Here is a 15691-nt window from a genome sequence, read left to right on the forward strand (position 1 = left end):
GGGAGCATCCTTCCCTCCCAGGGGGACGGGGGCGCCGGACCGAGGTCCACAGAAGGCAGAAGAGCGCCTGGAGCCAGCGGCACCCACCCTCCCGAGGTGGGCGGGGACCCCTTTGGGGATCTAGGTGAAGGCTTTGGTGCCTCTGCAGAGAGGAGAGGGATTCTCCCACAATTGTGCTCTCGGAGCATCGAGACATTGTCAGGGGTCCCAAGGTCACACAGCCGCTTGGTGGCAGGACAAGCCAGACCTGGATTCCCAGCCTGGGTCCTGTTGCCACCCTCTGGGGAGGTGCGGATGGCCTCCAGGATCAGTCATCTCTCTCCCGTGGAGCTGACCTTGCACTTGTGCTGTGATGGTTCCTGGGACCGTGGGATGTGGGGGCTTCCTGGAGGCTCCCTCTGGGCCCTGTGGATACTGGCATTGTCCTCGGGAGGGGGCCCTCTGGGTATTTTCTAAGCAGAGTCTCCAAGACGGTGGGAGTGGACACACTTTGAACTCTGCCTTGGTCCCCTGTGGGGTGGCTGTGCGGCCTCCATGTTAGAAGGGGAGACCGAGGCTGGAGTTGGGGAGGAGTGGCACAGCGTTGGTGGCCAGAGCACGGCCACCGTCTCCTCAGCACCCGAAAGGTTCTAAGCACTTTACCTGCGTAGCTGTGGCCTGGCCTCGGCCACACTCCCAGAGCCCAGGGAGGCGCCCCTGCGGGTGCAGGACTGAGTGGAGGAGATGCAGGTGCCCCGCTCAGCCACAAGAGGGCGATGGGGAGCCACCGGCCGTTTGTGATCCGGCTCACAACCTTCCAGTCACGGCCGAGTGAATCATCACCAGCCTGAACATTTACAGACATTATTAAAGTGCTTATTTTGTGCCAAACTCTAAGCAAAAAGATTTCCCTCCCCGCCGTTCCTGTTTTACAGATTGGGCACATTAAATAATTAGGCCGTGAATGGCCGAGTCAGGGTTTGCCTAATACCGGAAGCTGAGCTCGTAGCCGCCAACCTGCACGCCCTCTGTCAGTATCCACAGGGAGGAGGAGGAAGATGGAGGGAGAGGCAAGGAAGGGGGAGGAGGAGGGGCTGGTGGTGATGCCTGGGCTAACGGCCAAACACCATCCAAGCTCCTAGCCCAGCCAGGCGCAGTGGGGGGGAGGGGGGAGGCGGTCAGTGGACCCTGAGAGAGGACGTCCCTATGCTCAGGAGGACCACGGTAAGTGGCGGAGGTGAGGGCTGGTGCCAAGTCATCAGAGCCCGGGGATGGGCATTGTGCTCTGGGAGCATCAGGCACAGCTGTCACCCTCAGCTCGATGTTCAGGAAGGTGTGAGAGGCTCACAGAGTCAGAGGATAACAGAAATGTGTGGCAAGCTGAAAAGCCCATGAGGATGGGAGAGACACGGGCAGTACTGATGACCGTGGTCAACTCAATCATTAAAGTGCCAGAGGGTCACTTCCCAGGTTAGGGCTTGAGCTGCGGGCAGGCAAAACCCCCAAATCCTGAAGGCCCGTCATCCCGGAGCCCACCAGGAGTCCGCACCCATGCACCCCAAATCATGGGACATCCACAAACCTCTGCGTAAAGGTCAAAGGAATGACAGGTCTTGCCCAGGGCAGCCATCTGGCCAGCATCCTTGGCCCCTCACCTGCCATTCTAGTAAATTCCCTGAGACTCAGTTATACCAGGAAACTAACTCCTTTAAATTAAAGTATTGTTTTATTTTTAGTTTACTCTAGATTATTTATTGCTGCAACCAAACCACCCTGAAATTTAGTAGACTAAACAACAGTTTACTTGCGCACAGTTCTAGAATTGGGGCTAGGCTCGGCTGAACGGTTCTTCTGCCCAGCAGTGGGTGGGCAGCTGGCACAGGGATGCGCCCACCTTCTCAGACCTGACCTGGGTTGTTGCTGACAAAGGAAGGGATAATGCACAAAAGAATGAGCCACAAAAGAATGACTGGATTGCACACCAGATAAGAGGGAGTGACATCGCCACAGAATGGTGGGACCCCCCCCCCGCCCCCACCTCACGGACCCACAGAGACGAGTGGACTGTGTGGGAAGCTGTGAGAAGCACCCCACGTGACCTGTGAGTTCTGCTGCCTGAATGTAAAACCCCAAGGGAACATCTTACAAACCGAGATTGAGGGACAATCTGCAAAAAAACTGCCCTCTCTTAGGCTCCCCTAATTTCCTGCAACCCAGTTCTGCAGATTTGCGGGAAAAGCCTGACCCTGCGTCAGGATCAGACCACCTGTCCAGCACCCATCCCAGACTGCTGAAAGTCCTAGAGACAAAACATCCACAGGGACACAAGTCATCGCCACCACAGCCTGGATGTGTGGCCTGTTGTCACCATCATCTCAGTGGGCCACCATGTGTGTGAGCTCAGCCGAGACCAGAAGAACTTCCCAGCTGAGTGCAGCCGAAGCTCCCACCCAGTCTCACGAGCTTGACTGCTTTAGCCCCTGAGCTATGGGGCGGTTTGTTACACGGCCTGACTGTGACCCTAGATAACTGATACAGTTTGCTTTTACTTAATGACGGGAAAGCCAACCCAAATTAGTGAAGAAGAGAAGAAATTTACTGGCTTGCTAACCGATCAAGTTCAGGGGTAATATTGGCTTCAGGTCCAGCTTGAGGCAGAGGTTGTGGTCACACTGTTGTCCAGCTCTCTCTGGCTTGTTCAGCTCCGCTTCCCAACTTGTGTTGTCCCTATTCTCAGATAGGCTTAACCCTCATGCTTGCAAGATGGCTGCAGCAGCTCCAGGCCTCACATCAACTCATCTTATGTACTCAGCACAGAAGAAATAGAGCTCCTCTCCCTAAAAGTCCTGGGCTTGGATCTCACCAATTTGGATGAGGTCATGTAATCATCCTTGAACCAATCAGTGAGATTAGAAGGAGGATGGGCGAAATACACGGATCAGCTCCATCAACCGGAGCCCATTCTATATTGGCTAAAAAGGAGGGAAGATGCCCAAAAGAAATTGGGCCACAGATGTCACTATTGGCACAAGCTCAGCTGCCTCCGTCAGGCCCTTCACCAGCCCTCGGTCAGCTCTCTCCTGGACCCTCATCTGTGAAATGAGCGTCTCCGCAGCACAGACCTCTGGAGTGGTTGTGAGGATGGTCAGAACTTGGGACAGAGCCCGGAGCACTGTGGGAGCGTCCTGAATGTGAGTTATCGTCATCCTGACATGTCCTCACCCTCCGTTTCCTCACGCGGTGCATTTGACGCTTGGCTCCTGCGTCCCTTCCCGGCACTCCTTCCCTTCACCTCCCGGGTCTTCCCCCTCCCTCGCTGACACTCCTTCCACGCCGCCTTCCTGGGCTCCTTTCACCCCGTGCACCCCTTCAGTGAGGGGGCTCCCCAGGGCTTCGTCCTGCTCTGCCTGCACTCTCACCACGGTGGGGCTGCCTCAGTCTCTCCAGCGAGTCCTCTCTCCTAAGGATCCAGCTGCCTGTGGGATGAGCCCCCGAGGTGCCAAGGTCACCTGAGACACCAAGGGACCCCATGGAACTGCGCTCCCCTCAGGGCTGTTCTCCCTGTTCTGCACTCTCCATCCCACTGATGACACCTCACCTGCCCTGTCCCAAACACTGGAAATCTAGGAGTCATGCTCGAATTCTCCCCAATAGTAACTACCATTTATTGAGCGCCTGCTGTGTGCCAGGGACTGTCTTATGATACAACCACCCAGGGTCCAAGTCCCAGATTCCCACTTGCTCATCATGTGACCCATCAGAGCGCTGGTTGTCGTGGCTATTAAATGGCGCATGTAAAGCAGCTAGCGCAGAGCTGCGCACACAGCAGGCACTCACTAAGTGTTAGCTGCAGTGGGCATTTGCTGTTGCCCTTCCCAGCATCTCTTCCTCCCAGAATTTCTTAATCTTGCATTTTGGTGGGATTGACACACACGCACATGCACACATGTGCACACGTACACACCCAACTCCCCAGGTCACCCCGAACAGCTAAGCTAGTCAATATGTCACTGCCTGGTCAGGGCAATTGCTTCAGGGATGGACAAGTGGCCCAATTCAGGCTAGTGATAAAGAAGAAATTGCTGGAAGCTCTTAGAAAAGAACTTCTTCTCTTTTCTTCAAGAATGATGAAAAAGAACCCCTCACCACCAGAATAAAAACAGGGGTGTGGGGGGGGAGGTGTGTGGAGCACACAGCTTATGACATTGGCTGCTGGATGGAGCCTCACCTGAAGCCCACACTGTTAGGACTCCTCAATGACATGAGCCCATAAATTCTCTTTTGTTAAACCCACTTCGAGCTGGGTTTTCTGCTACTTAAAACCAAAAGTGTTCTAACTCATCTGATGAAAACTTTCCTCTGTGAGTCTGGACATACTATCCTCTCAGCCCAGAACCTTCCGCTGCCCTTTTGCACCTAACTTGCTTACTCTCCCAGGCCCCACTCAGGTGTCAGGTCCTCCACACCCTGCCCTTGCCTCCCCACACCCGGGTTATGTCCGAACCACTCCAGCCTCACCCTTTCCACAGGGTCTTAGAATTGTCCGCTTTTGGGTTTCTATCTCATAAACATTTCCGGGTACAGCTCAGTAGCTCTTTGGGGGAATGACTGACTGAGCAGATGAATCCCACTATTAAGTGGGGGCACTGGGATTTGAACCCAGGAACATCTCCAGTGCCGTCCAGTACCCCCGATTCCCTGACACCCTGCTCCTTCAACGCCCCACTCTGCCAGCCCGAGGGCTGGGGTTCCATCGCATACATCTGCCTGCCCACCTGAGGGCGGGGGTAATACAATGGCCAAGCTTCCTCCTCCGAGGGCCTTGCCCACTCGATTGGCTGCCCTCTGCAATCGACCCAGCCGGGCCCAGACTCGCCACTTCTGTCGAATTTCATGCCGGATCAGCCTCCATGACTTAATCAGAACCTCTGGCCTGTCCCGCCGGGCCAAAGACCTGGATGACCATCCAGGCCCCGTGAGGGCGCTCTGCCGTCTAGAGGGTCACGCGGGACCAGGCCAGGCCCTCATCTGCATGACTGTCCATCGAGTCGTCGAAAATAACAATCGTCTCCATTCCCTGATCTGCTCTGCCAGTCGGCCCGTGGTCCTTCCAGGAATGGGACTTCTAGACTTTTCACCATTTGGGTCTACAACACGGGCCGAGGCCTGGGGCGCAGGTTGGGGGCAGGAGGAAGAAGATACACATTCTGGAGGTTTGTAGGAGGCAGAGGATGCCCTGATTCAGCCGTTCTGGGTCATGTGACCTCTTCCTGGGGCAGAAGGCTCTGAAGCGGGGCGCTCAATTCTCTAAGGCTTTTAAACAGCCCCCTTGATCTTTAGCATTTAAGGCAATCTGACTAGGATGCTCCCGAGGCAGGCTTGCTTTTGCAAATCTTGTTCAGCTCTCAGGAAGCCCCACTGCTAATGCAGCGAGGCAGGCGACCCCGCTCCAGGACAATTAGTCCTTCTGGTCCGACACCCACCGGTCCCATGCACCACATCCGTGCCGCTGCTCGCCCTTCAACTCAATCCCGCACGCAATCCCTGACTGTCCACGGCGTGTCGGGCCCTGAGGAAGATGCAGAGATGGACGAGACACATTTTCCGTCCTCTAGCAGCTCAAAATTGATTGGGAGCAGGCCAGGTTTCTCGACCCCAGCACTACTGACATTCTGGGCCGGACATTTCCTTGTTGGGGGCTGTCCTGTGCCGTGTAGGGTGTCAGCAGCGTCCCTGGCTTCTACAGTTAGATGCCAGTAGAACCCACTCCCCCGAGAGTGACCACCAAAGGCGTCTCCAGACATGGTTACATGTCCCCCTGGGGTGCAAAATCACCCAGGTTAACCACTATGGAGTAGGAGTATGCAACTATTAAGCATCTACTGTATACGTGCCAGCCACTTTGCATACATTAGCTCACGTAATCTGAATGGTATCTGGCAGGTTCCTCCCACTTCACAGCCTGCGAGATCGGAGGTGGGGAGCCTGGGATTCAGGGACCTTGAGGGTATAAATTGCTTGAGGCACACAGCTCCCTGACGGGTTGCAGGGGCAGGGTGGCCGCCGCCTTCCCACGGTGCTGCGCTGCCTCCTAGTGGGCGAGCAGGGCATGTCCGTCACCGGCAGCCCAGCTTCCCTGGCTCCTTTCCTTCCTCTCTCTTTTCACTGGACGCCACATGGGATTTGAGGACACTTACGCAAATGCGTGCCACAAAACGGAACAGCAAACATCAAAATTAGAGTCATGGAAAATTTTAAAGATAAAGAAAACCAAGCCTGGGAAATAACGATGAAGGCGGGGCCAGGGCAATGTCGAGTGTTGGGGGCGTGCGGAGGAAGGCAGTACGTCCTCCTCTCCCCTTTTACTGATGAGGAGCAGAAGGTTCCGGAACTTGCACAGGAGGTGGCAGAGCTTTGAGGATGAACAGTAATGGAGACCCCTCCGGAGCACCTGTCTTGTCTCCATGGCGGGGCTGGGCACGGCGTCCTCACCTGTGTGTCCCCGGCCCCCTGCCCCACCGCGGCCTCATTAAACCCTCGCTGAATTGCCCTGGGCATCAGTGGGCGGCCCTGCAGGGCAACATTGTCAGCACCCTTAGCAGTTACTGAGCACACTCCAGGGGCAGGTCCCGGGTTGGCCTCGCTGATCCGACAGGAGGGGCTCCGGCCTGCCTCCTGCGGTGTAGCCGCTCCTCCTCCGGCCATCTGATGAGAGAAGGTCATGAGAACGGCTTTCCCATTGCGAGCCAGATCCGGAGAGGGTGCCTCCCGTTCTCCGGGCTGCGCCGGGCCTGTGGGATTGCCAAGACAACCCGGAAGGAAAGGCTGCTCTGCCAGCACGGGGGCATCATGGGTCAAGTTCTCAGACTCAAAGGACCAAGAACAAGCATCACAACTCACCATCTACACCACCTTCAGGTCTTCCCCAGCTCTGTCCATCCTCTGGAACACAGCTTGTCTTAATTCTGGTGTTGCATACACCCCAGACCCTGACCTGGAAATGCGGAACTCATCCCTTTCTCTTTCTTCTCCCTCTGCCAGTCTCCCCCAACCAATCCATTCTCCAGGCAGGGCCACTGCCAGCCCAGGCAGGCTTCCATGCCAATTGGGAAGGGCATCACTCCCTCAAGATATGTTATTTCCATCTATGGGAAAATTGTCATAATGTGCTGATATCATTAGAACGAGACAATCCACTGCTTTCTGCCAAAGAAATGTCTTAAGAAACACACAACTCCATAAGGTCTATGACGTGAAAGGTGTCCCTTGGATGTGGTGTCCTTGTGCAGTGTGTAACATGAACAACCACACTCAGCAGCCCTGCCTCTATGTAGATCTGATCCTGTCACCACCCCCTCCCAACTTAAAATAGTCTATGGCTCCCCATCACCTACAGGGCCAAGTCCAAGTTCCCGATGTAGCTCCAGGGAGTCTTGTCCCATCCCCTTGGAGTGGAGTAGACACTTGTCTCAAAGGCAGCTGATCCCCCTGCAGGCTGGGCAGCACTGCCCAGGACACGGCCTGGTCTGAAGAGGTGAGCTGGGCCGTCGGAGGAAGCTGGTTGGAAAGGGGGTGAACGGAGCAGGCGCAGAGAAAAGCCCCGAAAGATCAGCCTCCCGGGCCTGGTTCCCGCGGATCCTGAGGACAAAGCCCACCTGCGCTGGCCTGAGGGCACCTGGCCGTGCACTCAAAGAGGCCCTCTCAGAGCTGTGACCTGGGGGGGCCACACTGACCCAGGAGTCAGCCAATCTGACGCACTCACTACACTCTGAAAACCTGAAGATGGGGTCCTCAAATACACAGAGGAATTCACACGGCAAAAGGGGCATCTTACGGCCTGGGCGGGGAGAAGGACCGTTTCATAAATATCGGACAGCCATTTAGAAAAAAGACCAATTACAGTCCCTCCCTCACTCCTTACACCAAAGTGAATGCCTGTTGAATACACCAAAGATATAAAATTTTTACATTAATTAATTATTATTATTTTTTTTTTTGAGGAAGATTAGCCCTGAGCTAACTGCTGCCAATCCTCCTCTTTTTGCTGAGGAAGACTGGCCCTGAGCTAACATCCATGCCCATCTTCCTCTACTTTGTATGTGGGACACCTGCCACAGCATGGCTCGATAAGCAGTACGTAGGTCCACACCTGGGATCTGAACCGGCGAACCCTGGGCAGTCAAAGTGGAACGTGCAAACTTAACCCCTGCGCCACTGAGCCAGCCCTTAAAATTTTGGAAGGTACAATCTAGCCAGTCTTTTCTCTCTCTGGGTGGCTGTACAGTTGAGTGAGTGTGTGTGTGTGGGTTGGGGTCTGCCTTGGGGGTTGAGCTGGAAGCTGGATACACTCTAAGGTCTCCGACAGTGGGACAGCTGCCATTCCTTTCGCCTCCACCCTAAGCCCGGCCACCCTAAGCCCACCACACCCACCTCCTCCTGGAAGGCTTCCTCATTGACTGGAATATTCTCAGCTCTCGGCTCTTCATCTCCAGCTGCTCCGCCACCCTCTGCTCTCTTCTGGGACTGCCAGCCAGTGGGTGTGGGGTCCTCCAGGGCCCAGGGCCCCCCAGGCGTCCAGCCCCAGGGCACCAAGGGCTCCTGCTTCAGTTGCTTCCTGGGCTGTGGAGGCATTTACCGTGGACTCAAGCGCAGCTATGCTCGCTCTCTTTCTATATTTTGGCTTCTCTTTCTATATGTCAAGGTTCAGTGCTTTGTGACTGGAGCTGGGAACATATGTCAACTTTCTCTCTGGCTCCATTTCCTCCCCATGTAGGATGAGAAACACTCACCAGGCCTTGGCAGACTCAGCAGACGACAGGAGCCCAACAGGTAATGTAAGTGAGTGGACACTCATGGATGAGACAATAGGGAGTGGTGGGGATTGGGGTGAGCTGGGGAGCTCGGACTCTGTCCAAAGGTGGTGGCTGCTCCTCTGTCCGTGGGGAGCCCAGTGCTGCCAGATCTTCTAAATATTGAAGCAAACCTGGGAAGCTGTCCTTTAGAATTGTCTGGGTCTTACAAAGCTCTTTGTGGAGCAAGGAGAACACTTCCTGATCCAGTCTAACCTGTGGGCCTCCAGTTTGCCCTCGAGGAGGTGGAAGCTATAATCAGCCTGTGTGGTGCTGCCTCGTCTGTAAAATGGGCACACTGATACCAGCCTGCACAGGACTGTAGTGGGGATCAACAGCGACAAAGGACGTGAAGGGAGACCAGCGAATGTTCACTGAGCCACTGCCCTGGCCCGGGCACCTACTCAGTCTTCCCACCCTTCTCCTAAGTCAGCTGGGAAGTGGAGGAGCTGGGATTTGGGGTCGAGGCCCTGCATCTGCCAGCCCCCAGCCCCCCAACTCCAGCTGCCTGGCAAAGGGAGGGTGTTCAGTGAATGAGCTCGCGCGCCCTTCGCCCTTTCCACACCACCTGGCACGATGTGGGCGGCAAACATTTCACAGGTGATGGGACCCTCACTCCTGCCCAGGGATATCAGGTTTCACTCTGGGGAGCACAGGATCCACACATCTGATGGCAGCAAACCCCATTAGGCGGGGCGGCTCTCTCTGGGAGCGATTTCCTGGCTCCTGGCCGCTCACACCCCAGAGCTTCGCTGACCCTCCACCAGCCCGGGTACTAGGAGTGTTACACCTTCACTCCAGTGGGGAGGTGGGGCAGGAGGGGCTGGGCTGGGCTGGACAGAGCATTCTGCCTCGTCATCCCGGAGCAATTTCCCTTCAACTGGGGTGACAAGCATTTATGGAGGGCTCCAATTTCATAAGGCACCCTGCTGGGTAAAGTAGAGGGGATAAGACTAGTAAGACCCCCGCCTCAAGGTCCGCGCCCTCTCTGCCTTCTGTGCCGCCGCCCTGCCCCGCCCCGCAGGTAAAGGGGCACCTGCCTGCTTCCTCCTTCCCCTCCTCTCAGTAGTGACATCTCTCCATTGAGGGCTCCCTTCCTCTGGCCTTTTCACTTCTCTCCCTCTACTGGGTCCTTCCCTCCACCTTCGAGGGAGAACAAGTGCGAGCCAACCCCTAACCCAGCCCAATCCCGTCTCCCTCCCAACTGTCCTCTCCTGCCCTTTCCCTTCCCAGCAAAACCACTGGGTCCCTTTCCATCTCCTGTTTACTCTTCAGCCCCTGGCCACTGTCCCACCTCCCTGAACCAGTCAGCCAGAGACCAGCTCCTAACTGGGGAAGGAAGGCATTTGGCCTTTGTGACCATGCTCTCCTCTCCCCAAGCCTCCGAGACACCCCTGTCTTCTGACCAGTCCTCTCCAGTGTCCTTTGCTTCCTTGGCCTTAGATGTCAGTGTCCCCAGGGCCCCCTCCTGTCCTCTTCCTCCACCCTCATTCGAGTGACTTCATCTCTCCCATGGGTGGTTCAGAGCTCCAGACCTGAGTTCAGATCCCGGTCCTGCTGCTTGTGGCTCTTCCAGACCCCAGCTCCTTGGGTGTAACTGGCACGGTGACGGTCCTTGTCCTCTCCAGGCCGTGAGGAGTACTGGGGATGATGCGTCCAGGTGCTGGCACGCGGGAAGAGCTCAGTCAGCGCTCACTCCTCCTGTCCCCTGATGACCCTCTTGGATACTGTGGTGGCCTGGGGACTGATCTCCTGTGGGTCTCAGCCCACCAGTCTAGTCCCCGGAAAGTGGACAGGCTGCTCTTTCCAAGGTGCTAGTCTGATCAGGGCACGGACTGCCCACTGCTGCTGGCTCAGGGCCAAATTTCCCGCTGCGGCCCGCTGGGCCTGCCTTCCTCTCCAGTCTTGTCTGGGGTCTCTCTTTCCTGAATTCTCTGGCTCTGGTCCTTTGAGCTCTCCAGTGGGCCACGGCCCCCTCCTCTGCCTGGACCACTCCTGCTCCTGTTCCATCACCTGCTGAACTCCCTAAGGCCTCGGCCATATTTCTAATTCTCCTGGCGGAAATCCACTTGACCTGCTTCTCTCTCCCTCCCTCTTAGTTCCCATGAGTCAGTTTCAGGGTCTGATTGCTTAGGTACTTTAATTAATCCCCATTTGTGAGTATAGAAACTATGGCCCAGAGAGGCTGAGAACCTTGTTGAAGGTTGCCCAGCCATCAGGAGGCAGAGCTGAAATTCAAACCCACGACTGACTCCAGACTACTGGTGCTGGTGCAGCAGCCCAAAGTACACATTGCAGGCCATCACTTCCTCCCTGGGCATCCGCAGGATGCTCACCTGTCCAGCCTCGTGTCTCACCCCCTCGCCTCCCCACCCGTGCTCCGGCTGGGTGGTGCCCACCCCCTGCTTCTGCACTGGGTCACAGGCTCTTCTGGTCCCCACAGCACCTGTGAAGGCTTCTCTCCTTGTACCTGTCTGTGTCCTTGTCTGTCTCCTCCCTCGACCCTGGCCTTTCTAGGACGTGTCTTATTTCTGCATTCCCGCCTCTAGTCCTGGCACATACTAGATGCTCACTAAATGGTGAGCAAGTAACTAACTTGGCTAATACATTGGGAACAACAGTGCTGGTTCTCATGGGCCATTCAGCAAAAATGTTTTGTTCCTTTTTGCCCCAGCATCCTGCCTTAGCCCTCTGGGGCCCAGACCCTTGACCACTGAGTTTTCCAGGGCTAGGGGGCCACAGCCTGAGACTCCCCTGAGCTCCTGCCCTGGAACTGGTGTCCTGGGCTTCCAAAGTCTGTTTGTGAGCTAACATTCCCATGTACCCACCCATGCACGAGAGAGAACGACATCTCATAATAATACAAGTCACGGCTTACTGTGTGCTCGCCGTGTGGCAGGCTCCCTGACAACGCCAGTAGCCCCTGACATGCCCCCTCCCATTTGACCCTCAACAGCCCAATGAGGTAGTTCTTTCCTCTCCTTCTTCGGTTCACGGATGAGGAAACCAAGGCATGCAAGGCTTAAGTCGCTTGCCAAGTGCTTCCCACCCCCCTACATGCCCCTTTCAAATAAGACTGGACGTGACCTGCCTGACTCAGAGGAAATTGTCCATCTCTCCCAGGCCTTCCATGTTTCTGGAAAGTGTTCATTCATTCATTCATTCATTCCACAATTAAATGCCTAGCTATGTGTGAGTCACTGTTCTGGGGAACAAGCGCTTCCCTCTCGCTCTCCAGCCATGGTCCCAGAAGAGGCGTTGCCATCATTCAGAGGTGAGACCAGCAGTTATTCAAAACTGCAGTATCAATCAGAGAGATCCCAGAGGGCCCCTTGTCCCGTCAAGCCAGGCAGAGTCCTGAGAGTTGGGTCAGTGCCCCTTGCCAGGGGTCTCCAGCCCACAAAGTTACCGTGGATACATGGGGACCAGATGACTGCCTCACACCCCTCCCACCCCAGCCATTGCCTTGGAAGCTGCGGGAGCGAGGAGGAGCCCTGTGAGTCTGGAAGTACAGAGAAGACCCTGAAGAGCCAGAGATCTGGGGAGCCAATCTGAAGGACAGACCCCCGAGGGCCCTCCCTTCCTTCCTCCCAAAAATAACATCCTAGGGAACAGCAGGGTCAGCAGGGATAGGAAAGGTCACCTCGTCTTCCAGCTGGAAATGTCACCAATTAGATTTATTTGGGTCACAAAATTACTCTTTAAAGAGCAAAGTAGGGCAGCCTGGAAGAGAGGAAAGAACACACATTCCAGAGGAAGACACGTGGGCGAGCTACTCCGCCGTCTGGCTCAGCGTCTTGGAGAAATTAGCCAATGTCTCTTGGTCTTGGTTTTCTCATCTGCAAAATCGGGATCATGAAGCCTATCACACAGGGGCATTGGGATTAGACATAACATGATGTTTGCAAAGTACTCAGTCCAATGTTGGGCACACAATAGGTGCTTAATAAAGGCAGCTCTAGGTGCTGGTGCTGCCTCAGTATGAGTGTGAGAGGGAGAGAGCTGACGAACTTCCTCCTTGTTTCCCTGGCGCCAAGCCAGGCCCGGCGAATGGTCCTAAGATCCCAGACTCCACACCTAGTGCTGCTCTTGAGTCTTTAGCCTCCCTCCTCCAGGCCCCCAGCCGGGCCCCCCCCCCCCCTTTCAGAGGCCCACTGGCTCCCCAGTGCTGCTGGGGCTCCTCCCTATGCCAAGGGGAAGTCTTCCGTTAACTGAGCAGAGACCTTAGGGCCCTGGAAAGCTGCCTTCTTTTAGCAGCTTGGAAAACCTGGAACACGCGCCTAACCAGGCTGGAGCAGGGAGGCAGCAGGACAATTGCTGGGGCAGAGGCCCGAAGCCGAAGCTGTGGCTGACCCTCCCTCTCACCCCCACATCAGCTAATCCTGTGGCCGTCCTCCCAGCACTTCCAGGATCTGACTCCCCGGCCCCGCTTACTGCCGCCTCCTGGGTCTGAGCCCTCATCTCTCTCCCCCCTGGGGTTTTGCAACGGCCTCTTGACTACTCGCCCTGCTTTAGCCCTTGTTCCCTTCAGTTATGCTCAAGCCAGACTGGTCCTGTGAAAACGGAAGTCATTTCACAAAGATGGCGCCAAAAGCGGCGAAGGAAGCCGCTGTCCCTCCCAAAGCTGAAGCCAAAGCAAAGACTTTGAAGGCCAAGAAGGTGGCGCTGAAAGGCGTCCACGGCCACACACAAAAAAGATCTACACGTCACCCACCTTCCCGAGGACCAAGACACTGTGGCTCTGAAGGCGGCCCAAACCTCCTTGGAAGAGTGCCCCCAGGAGAAACAAGCTTGACCACTCTGCCATCATTGAGTTCCCCGTCCACCAAGTCCGCCACGAAGGAGACAGAGGACAGCAACACACTCGCGTTCATTGTGGATGTCAAGGCCATCCACACCAGACCAGACAGGCTGGGAAGACGCTCTAGGACGTCTCGTGGCCAAGACCAACACCCTGATGGGGTCTGATGAGAGAAGGAGGCATCTGTTTGACTGGCTTCTAACTATGATGCTTTGGATGGTGCCAACAAAATTGGGTTCACCATTAAGAAAGAAACAAACAAATGGAAGTCAGGTCCCATCACTTCTTTGCTCCAAACCCTTCAGCGGCTGCTGTGCCACACAAGGTCTCCCATCCCCTTCCCCCGATAAGGACCTTGTCTCCTGCCTCGTCCCCAGCTCCTGCTCACCGGCCTCTTCCCTGCTGCTCCTGGAACACTCCCAGCCGAAGGGCCACCGGAGGACCAACGCCTGGAACGCTCTTCCCACAGGTTCCACGCCACATCCCCTTATCAGACACCACTCCACGTAAAAAAGTAACCCCCTTCACTCCATCCTGTCACCCAGCATCTTCCTCCCAGCTCTTATCACCTCCTCTATCAGCCCCACTAGAAGACAGGACTTGGTCTCTCTGTTCTTGCAATGCCTGTGGTGTGCTTGGCACATTCAAGACCCTCGGCCAGGATTTGTTGCATGAATGAGTGAATGAATGAATGGATGGACAACTACTTCGTAAGGGCGGGCCTCTCCTGCTAGACACCTTCTAATCCTCGCAAGAGCCCCAGGCTGAGGGAGGTTAGGATCCTGCCAGAGAGCAGCTGTCCTTCTGTGGTGGAGCAGAACTGCGAGCCAGCTCGGCCTGACTCCAAAGCCTGCGGGCTCGCTTCCGGAGGGACTAACCTTCCTGGCTTCCCTCTGAGCTGGGCGCGTGGGAGGCACCGGGGGAGGGGGCTTGCAGATTCCGTCAAACACGGCTCTTGCCCTCAAATCTGGTGAGACAGAGACGCAAATGGATACATTTAAAAACGGGCCTAGCAAAAAGGCACCAATAAATACGTTTTGTTGTCGAACCGGTCAAGAGCCCTTACGGTGTGTGCGGACGTTTCTGTGGGGCCCGAAGAAGGCATCCAAGTTTGTTGGGCCAGGGGCGAGGAAGGGGCTGGAAAAGATTTGCGGAGGGGACGTTTGGTTACCCGGTCCACCAACCCCATAAGACATTAGCCACAACCCTGCTCAGAACTAGCCTAACTGTCGTCTATGGCTCACAGTAAACCAGGAAGAGAGGAAGGAGGAGATGGCTGAAACAGAGTCGAAACCAGTTAAACCCAGTTGAAGGCAACCTGCAGGCTGACGACCGGACGAGACCGCAGCTCGTTGCACGCTCTTTGTAATAGGTTTCCATAGCCCGGGACACGCCCACCGCCAGGCAGTTCACCACACCCCGCAAGGAGAGAGGCGGCGCCCTAGTCCCCGAAAAGCCCGCCCAGCTCCCTAAGCAAGCGTGAATATTCCTCCCCTTCATTACCCTGAACCCATAGCAGCTGCTTAATCAGAACTGAGGAGCGCATTCGTGGACTTGGCTCCCGCTTCTCCCTTCTTGGCAATTGAATAAAGCTCGCGCCGGTGAACACCCAGCTTCGGTTTCCTTCCAAATCCTCGATACCGAACGGGAAAGAGCCCTTGGCGGAAGGGACGGATTGTGTGTACGGGGCCCTCGGGGGCCCCTCCTCGGAGCTCCTCGGAGTGTGGGTCGGAGCCCCAGGGCAGCGAGGTGAAGTTGCTAACAATTTCAAGTGGACCCTGAAGGGTAGGAGTTTGCTGGGAGCCAAGGCGCCCGGCAGCGGGCTCAGCACGGAGGCATGAAAAGTCGATCTGAGAAAATGGACTTGGAAGAGCTCTGAAAGCCATGGCAGGGAATAGTATTAGTGTTGGAACCCCCCAGGGAGGGCCCCGCCCAGCCCGAGATCAGCAGACGGTGCGGGGATGCGGCTCCATCCCTGACACGCCGCGCGCTGACAGCAGGCTGGCGCCGACCCGACGCAGCGGCCTCGTAGGAGGGCGGCGCCGCGCCCAGCCCGCTCCGG

At 56.0% G+C, this 15691-nt stretch overlaps 1 pseudogene; it reads left to right on the forward strand.

Annotated features, from left to right (window-relative positions):
- Window positions 1-13244: 13244 nt before the first annotated feature.
- On the forward strand, window positions 13245-14104 carry LOC139080317 (large ribosomal subunit protein uL23 pseudogene; annotated as a pseudogene).
- Window positions 14105-15691: the final 1587 nt, after the last annotated feature.

The sequence above is a fragment of the Equus przewalskii genome, chromosome 29, assembly GCF_037783145.1.
Source record: "Equus przewalskii isolate Varuska chromosome 29, EquPr2, whole genome shotgun sequence".
NCBI lineage: Eukaryota > Metazoa > Chordata > Mammalia > Perissodactyla > Equidae > Equus > Equus przewalskii.